This window comes from Nicotiana tomentosiformis, chromosome 4 (assembly GCF_000390325.3).
Source record: "Nicotiana tomentosiformis chromosome 4, ASM39032v3, whole genome shotgun sequence".
NCBI lineage: Eukaryota > Viridiplantae > Streptophyta > Magnoliopsida > Solanales > Solanaceae > Nicotiana > Nicotiana tomentosiformis.
This window is the reverse complement of record NC_090815.1, coordinates 104,879,678-104,888,026: the sequence shown is the minus strand read 5'-3', so window position 1 is coordinate 104,888,026 and position 8,349 is coordinate 104,879,678. Positions and strand designations below refer to the sequence as shown.

At 33.8% G+C, this 8,349-nt stretch overlaps 1 long non-coding RNA gene across 1 annotated transcript; it reads left to right on the top strand.

Moving 5' to 3' along the window:
- Positions 1 to 3,890: 3,890 nt before the first annotated feature.
- On the top strand, positions 3,891 to 7,493 carry LOC104107868 (uncharacterized). Its single transcript, XR_688889.4, has 3 exons — positions 3,891 to 4,295; positions 4,523 to 4,643; positions 7,234 to 7,493. It is a non-coding gene; the product is annotated as an uncharacterized lncRNA (long non-coding RNA).
- The last annotated feature ends 856 nt before the right edge of the window (positions 7,494 to 8,349 follow it).

The following is an 8,349-nucleotide window of genomic DNA, read 5'->3' as shown; positions in this document are numbered from 1 at the left end:
GAGTAGCAGTATCCTATGGGCAGATTCTCTAATAGTTGGTATTTGAACACGGATTCGTTATGCTTATTCCTATAGGCAGGTTATCTAGGCGGTCAATGTGATAAGAACAGCAAAATAGCCAATTAGTTAATCAATTAAGGCCTTATAGACATGATATCTAGATGAGTATCAGTGGAAACATATCGTAATTATTTAACACGATCATATAGGCATGTTATCTAATAATCACACTGCAATTGCACAAGTTGAGCAAATAATCAATGATGTTTGATTCCAATAGGCATGCTATCTAATAATGCATAGAAGTAAGCATGTGAACAAGTGAAACACATAGGGTCTTATAGGCATGTTTCTGATAGTGTGCGGGAATAAGACATGTAAAGCGAGTTAAGTGCTTAAGTTCCTATAAGCATGATTAGAATAGTAGAGTGAGTGATAGTTAGAGAGCAATTAGGTTTTTTAGGGGAAACCGAGAAGGGGGTTTATATAGTGATAGATTAGGACAAACAAACAAGGAAAACAATCAATTAAACCTAAATAAGGAAAGAAAAGATAACATGCAGTCCCTAACAGAACCGGTAAAGGAATGAAAGAAATTTCAAACCCTAGTTGAGTCCAACGGCCATGAATCGGACCGAAAATGCAAGAATCGTTCATTGTAGAGTGTATATAGATGAAACATCGCTCAGATCTTCACAAAATTGTAGCCAATCAGACCCGATTTGAAAGGCAGTACTTACCAAAGTTAGGCAAATACTAAGTAACACCATGAACACGTGAGTAGTAGCGGAATAAGGCAATCAAGTCACGAAAGGATTCCATAGTGTGGCCAGATTTGGGGAGAATTTGGGGTTAGGCGGCTAGGGTTTATGAAGAGAGGAAGGGAGTAGAGAGAACACAGAGGCGGCTGAACGGGGAAAATGGATCTCTAGGGTTAGGGGTGAAAGATATAAGGAGAATGAGGGATTTATTATGGGTCGTTTATCATTTAAGATCAACGGCCAGGATCGAAGTGGAAGCGGGGAAGGGGGGTTGTTTAGTGGGTCCCGACCGGGTTAAGTTAAAGAGGCATTTGGTTTGGGCTGCTGAGAGGTAAGATGAGATGGGCTAGGTGTTTGGGCCTGATTTTTGGTCCGAAATTGACTCAAAATTGGGCTACAAATTAAATACATGAAATTCATAAAAAATAAATCACATAAAATGACTTATTATTTATTCAGTAAAATTCTTGAAACTAATAGATTAACATTATAAAATATAAAAAAATTTATTTTAGCTTAAATAATATAATAAGCGCAATTATTTATAGAATATAGGCTATTATTGTAACTAGTGTAATTTAAATAGATAAAATGCAAATATAATTATGCAAAAATGCGATGAAATATCATAAAATGCATGTGGGTATAAAATGATAAATTTGAATAATTAAATCACCCTAAAAATAATTTAAAGGGATGATTAATAAATATTTGAACAAATTAAATGCAGAAAAATTAATTTTAAGACTTTAAAAATTATAGAAAATACTTATATGACCCTTGTAAATTAGGTAATGATGCAAAATGATATTTTGAAAGTATATGAAATACTCAATAGAATATGAGGGAAAAATTAGGTATCAACAGCTGCGTGCGAGAAAGTTGAAAACAAATATATGGATGGTGGGGAAATACTATTAAGTTTTTTTTTTTTGCATTCATAACAATTTATGTCTTAATTCAATACTTTTAAACAAACAAAAATGGCACAGACTCTTTTACGTACTGTCAATTTTTTGGCAATCTTATTCCTGATTAAAATAATGTTAAATACTTAATTTGTTTAACTATTTGATCTTATTTTTAAAATTTTACTATTAAGTATTTGTTTTATTCATAACAATTTGTTTTACTTTACACAAAAATCCGTCAGCGTCTCTTTTGTACTGCCAACTAATTATTTTATGATACATATCTAATTTTTTATTCATATCTACTTTTTGATTCTTATCTAATAATACATTTATTATACACCTAATAATTGATTAAAATTTGATCCATAATTGAGTACTCTAACTAGGGTAATTAATGAGGACATGTAGTTATTATTCTACACTAAAGAATACTAAAGAGCACTAAAGGCACACTACTCTAAATGGCCATAAATAACATCAACTTACATAAATTAAAATTTATTATCAGTCTACTAGGAGGCACTACATAACACTAAAGGGCACTAAATAATACTAAAGTCACATATTATTGTTGTACAGCTATAAAAATAGTAAACATATAACACTAATTATTCAACAAAGGAACAATATATAATTTTCATAAATATTTGTACAGAAATAAACTGATCCGGATAAAAAATAAAAAAAATTAACAAAACAATCACAAATGCACACAATACAGTAATAACAACTAATTACTCAATTATATACATGACTTATACTAAAAGTGTGATTCGGAATAGCTCTTTTTCTATTTTTTTAATGGAGAAATAATAAAGATTTGACCACTGAATCGGGCAATAAACGAGTTCCACTAGACGACAAAGCCTTGGATCAAGTGTTAGATCGATAAAATAATCATGGGACAAGATTTCGGGGAAGGGGTGGGCTCTGATGGAGTTTTTAGCTTTTTAAATTTGGGGGGGGGGGGGGGGGGGGGTTCTGTGGCAAGGTCCAAATATACCCATGTACTTTCGAAAATGGTCTAAGAATACCTTTCGTTATATTATTGGGTTATCTATACCCCTACAGTCATACTTTGGGTTCAAATATACCCCCCATTTAAATGGAGGTACACGTGTCATCGTCCTTTTGGTCAATTCTAAATACCTCCTAATTAATTAAAAAGACCCATTACCCATACCCGAAAAGTAAATTTTTTTTTTTTGTAAAAACTGGAATTTTTTTTTACTAAAAACTAAAAAAAACGAATTTTATTTTTTCAGTGTTTACAAAAATACTACTTTAAAAAAAACTGAAAAATATTTTCTAAAATAATATTTTTGTAAAAACTGAAAAATAATTTTCTAAAGCAATTAAAAACTGGAAAAAACTGAAATTTTTTTAACTAAAAACTGAAAAAAAAAATCTTTTTTCAGTTTTTACAAAAATATTGCTTTAGAAAATTGCTTTTCAGGTTTTTTTTTGTTTTGACAAAAACAATTGCTTTAGAAATTATTTTTCAGTTTTTTTAAAGCAATATTTTTCTAAAAACTCGAAAAAATATTTTCGATTTTTTCAGTTTTTAGTAAAAAAACATTCAGTTTTTTTCAGTTTTTACAAAAATATTGCTTTAGAAAATTGCTTTTCAGTTTTTTTTTTTCAGTTTTTACAAATTATTGTTTTAGAAAATATTTTTTAGTTTTTTTTAAAGCATTTTTTTTGTAAAAACTGGAAAAAAAATATTTTTGTTTTTTTCAGTTTTTAGTAAAAAAAAAATCAGTTTTTTTTTAAGTTTTTACAAAAAAAGTGCTTTAGAAAATTGCTTTTCGGGTATGGGTAATGTGTCTTTTTAATTAATTAGGAGATATTTAGAATTGGCCAACATGACGATGACATGTATCCCTCCGTTTAAATGAGGGGTATATTTGAACCTAAAGTATGACTGTAGGGGTATAGATAACCCAATAATATAACGAGGGGTATTCTTAAACCATTTTCGAAAGTACATAGGTATATTTGGCCCTTTGCCATTTTTTAAATGGGTATAGCGCATGCATTAGATGCGTTATACGTGACTGTCTTTTCAAATTTAAGTATAGCGTATCTAATATATGCGCTATACCAAGAGTTTGACCGCCTTTCCAAAATGTAATTCATGCGGTGTACTTTAACGGGTGGCTATAGCATATGAATTATATCCGCTATATATAAAAATATTCCCAATCATTCTTTCACCTATTTTGGTATTTTAAGTCCAAAATAACAACATTTTGATTCCGGACTCCTGCACAGCCTCCATTACCTGCTAGATTAGAGGTGTGCCACTGTTGGATTGTGTAATCGGACAGTGAATGTACACTTCAACGACGTCATCTTATCCCTGACTCATAGCTACCTTCCTAAACCGAACACAAATTCTACTTCTATTTCAAAAAAAAAAATACAAATACTGAACGGTCTTTGGCAGCACAAAACTATTATTCAACGTGTTAAAATTCACCATCCCTTTTTATTGATACTTTCAAGTTTTTCTTACATCTTACATCTAGGATTTCGAGGTTCCTTCAGTTTTTCTTTCAATGGCTTCTAGCTCTCATAGAGGCGGTGATTTCTACGGTGTTGCTTCCTACAGATCCAGGTATATACCAAAATAAGAAAAAAATTATCATCTTCTAAAACTACAATTCATTACGGTCTAATTGCTTAAACGATTTGAATTGTGATAGAGAAGTGTTCTTTAACAAAAAAAATTACCAAAAGCATAACCTAATTAGGAGAATATTAACATAAATACACTCTTTTGCATTTTTTGGGTTTATTTTTGAGAAATTGAGTTGTTTTTTTTTATTTTTTTTAATTGATCAGAGATGGATTGAACACGAGGGTGGTACGCGGTTCAGATGAAATACAATTGCATATTTATCATGCACGGGGACCTACATGACGAGATTACAGGTCTCCGTAAACAAGTAAAATAGCTCAAAATGTATGTTTGCCTATCACCTTGTCTTTGGCTTTGAATTTTTGTTTTGTATTTGTGATAACCCGATAGGTCATTTTGAGTATTAACCCTTAATTCCGTGTTTCGAGATCTCCGTTAGCTTTGTTTGATATTTCTTGGTTTGCGTGTGTGGTCCGTGTCACAATTTGAAAAGCTTTTATGAGAAAATTTGAAGAAAATATGATTTTTGGCTTTAAAAACAACTTGAGTTGACCACGGTCACATTTTGTGAATACGACCTTGGATCGATATTTTGACGATTTTGGTAGGTTCGTATCGTGATTTTAGACTTAAGCGTATGCCCAGAATCGAAATTGGAGGTCCCTAAAATGATTTGACTCATATTGCCGAAAACTAGCATTTTGAAAGTTTGAGAATTTACTAAGTTTGACCGTAAGTTGACTTCTTAGCTAATGGGTTCGGATTTTGATGTTGAAACTTGAAATAGGTCTGTATCGCTATTTGAAACTTGTTTGCAAAATTTGGTGCAATTCGGAATTGATTTGACATGATTCGGACACTTAAATATGATTCTAGTTGTTCTTGAGTTTACTTTGAAATTTCATTTGTTTTGAGGGTTGATTTGTTGATTTAGATGTTATTTTGGTTATTTGATTGCGCGAGCAAGTTCGTATGATATTATTACACTTGTGTGCATGTTTGGTTTGGTGCCCGAGGGGCTCAGGTGAGTTTCAGACGTGTTTCGGATGAGATTTGCTAATGTGAAGATAGCTGGTGCACTTCTGTTGCTGGTGTTCTGCTGCAGATCTCGCATTTGCGAGGCCTGGCGAGCCTCGCTTTTGCGAACAAGAGTTCGCATTTTGCGAGCATGGGCTGGACTCGGTAATGTTGCATTTGCGAGGAACATGTTCAGATTTGCGAACTATCAGAGGTCGCATTTGCGACTCAGTGTACTCTTGAGTCTGCTTCGCACTTGCGAAGTTCTTGACCGCATTTGCGATGGTGGTGTCTTCGCAATTGCAATCTTTTTGTCCCATTTGCGACTTTTGCTCTTCTGTGACAGGGTTCGCATTTGCGATCCTTGTCTCGCATTTGCGGTGTTCGCAATTGCTAACATGACTTCGCAATTGTGACACTTGCAATTGGGTAAAAGAGAGAAAAATGAGACTTAGCTCATTTCACACCATTTCTCAACCCTAAACACTCTAGAGGCGATTTTCCAAGAGACTTTTCTTCCCAAATTCATTGGTAAGTGACTTTAATCCATTTCTTTTCAATTACCCATTACATTTAATGAGATTTCGACATTAAATTTAGGATTTCCAAGGTAGAAATTAGGAATTTGGGTAGAATTGAGAGTTTTGTAAAATTGAGATTTAGACCTGTAATTGAGGTCAGATATCGAAACTAATCACATAACCGGGCTCGGAGGTGAATAGGTAATCGGGTTTTGGTCCGAACCTTGGGTTTTGACCAAATGGGCTCCGGGGTTGACTTTTGTTAACTTTTTAAAAAATGATCAAAATTGAACCTATTTCGTCTGTGGGTAGTTTCTAAAGTTTATTTTGAGTCATTTGGTCAATAATTTACTTGATTTGATTGGTTCAGAGGTTTGTTCAAAAGGCAAGGTCGTGGTTGATTGATTGCTTGAGTTACGGAGTGAGGAAAGTGTTGGGCCTAACCTTGATTTGAGGGAATTAGGAAGCCTTGAACTACATGTTATGTGAATTATGTGGGAAACGGCGTATATGCGAGGTGACGAGTGTATATACGCCGTTATGATATTTGCTTCCATGTTTTCGTTATTTCATAATATATCTTGTTTCACGCCTTAATTGCTACATGCTTTATTGACTTCTATGCCATAGTTGTTATTTGTCATTTAGTTATTCTTGTATCAAAATGTCCATCCCTTCCATGGAGTGACTCCATGCTTATTTGCTACTTGCTTTACTTGCATATCTAAAATGTCATATGTCTTACTTGCTTTATAGTTTTGTAGTGTTTGTTGCTTTCTATAACGTGGTTACACTTGTATGAGTTGTCTAATTGATAGATACCGATGAGTTGGTAATGTTGAGACATTCGAGTTGTTAGAGATTCTTTGATTATTTTGTGATTCTTTATTGCTTCGTACATTTACTCTCTTGATGTATAAATTCTTGTAAATTTTGGTTGTTGAATTGCTACTGTTGATTGAAATTGCTTGGGGAGCGGGTTGCATGCCGCAACGGGAATTGAAAGGTAATGAATTAAAATGGAGGAATAAGGACGAATTGTGAAATTGACAGATGATGATATGGTGGGATCGGGTTGCGCACCGCAACGGATTGTATATGTTATAATTGTTTGTGACTAATGGATTTGCCTCGGTATTTTGAGATGAGTTTATGAGATTTGTTATTCTGGGCTCTCTGGTAGTTGGATTTCGAGTTCGTTTTTATGAGTTAACTGCTTTACTTTTATTTTTGTCTTTCCTATTATTATTATTGCATACATGTTATTGTAAGTGACCCTCCTTAGCCTCGTCACTACTTCGTCGAGGTTAGGCTCGGCATTTACAAAGTACATGGGGTCGGTTGTACTCATACTACACTCCGCACTTCTTGTGCAGATACCGGAGTTGGTCCCAGCGGCGCTAAGTGAGATTGCTCGGATCTAGCTATCATTGAAGACTTGAGGTATAGCTGCACGGCGTCCGTAGCCCTGAAATCCCCTTCTTTTTCATCTTAGCTGTTTATTTTGATTCAGACAGTTATATTTTATTCAGACCATTATCTGTAGTACTCTAGATGCTCATGTATCTGTGACACCAGTTTCTGGAATTGTATTTGGATTATGTCGTTTATTAGTTTATCACCTTATTTCAGACTATTGAGTTTTATTGTTGTTATTTGATTTGAATTGTTAATAATGGTTAATAAATATAGCTAACATTGGTCTGCCTAACAAGTGAAATGTTAGGCGCCATCACGGTCCCGGGGGTGAGAATTTCGGATCGTGATAGTATTTTTCTTGGAGTATATCTTTTCATAACCTGTGGCGTCTTTAAGATATATGTACACGTCAAATTTGGTGATGTGTTATGTCATGGTGAGTATATCCATTTTAAATAAGGTGATGCGTTGTGTTGGGACACTGATAGCAATATTTCTTAGAAAACCATTTTGAAACTTGTTAGGCATAGAGGCATGTAAATACGCTTCTTGAAGATAGTTGAAGACTCTCCCATGAACAAACGAAAGTATACTGACAGTACTATTTCGGCATTCAACTAAACCAAACAAGGTTGTATTCAAGAATGTTACTCTCTATCCTTTAATTTAAAATTTCACCTTGGTAATAGAAACATCGATATAATGTGTTATCTTTATTTTGTCGTACCGTACTGGATAAAGAAATTTTTTAATTAACCCAAAGATTGTCGCCTAGTGGTCAATAAGGTGGATACAAATGTTGGAGACCAGGGTTCTAATCCATCATAAACAGAAAACCTTAAGGTAATTTATTCTCATCTGCCTAAACCTTGGTGGATAGAGTCATCCAATACTTGTACCGTTTGGAGGTAGCAGGTACTCGATGGAATAGTTGAGATGCACACAAGTTGATCCAAATACCAATATTATGAAAAAGATTTTAATTCACTCTTTGGCTTTACATTTTCATTGGAAAAGATATTCTGGTGCCCCCTCCCCCGAGATATACTTTGCATAATAGCACATTGTATAGG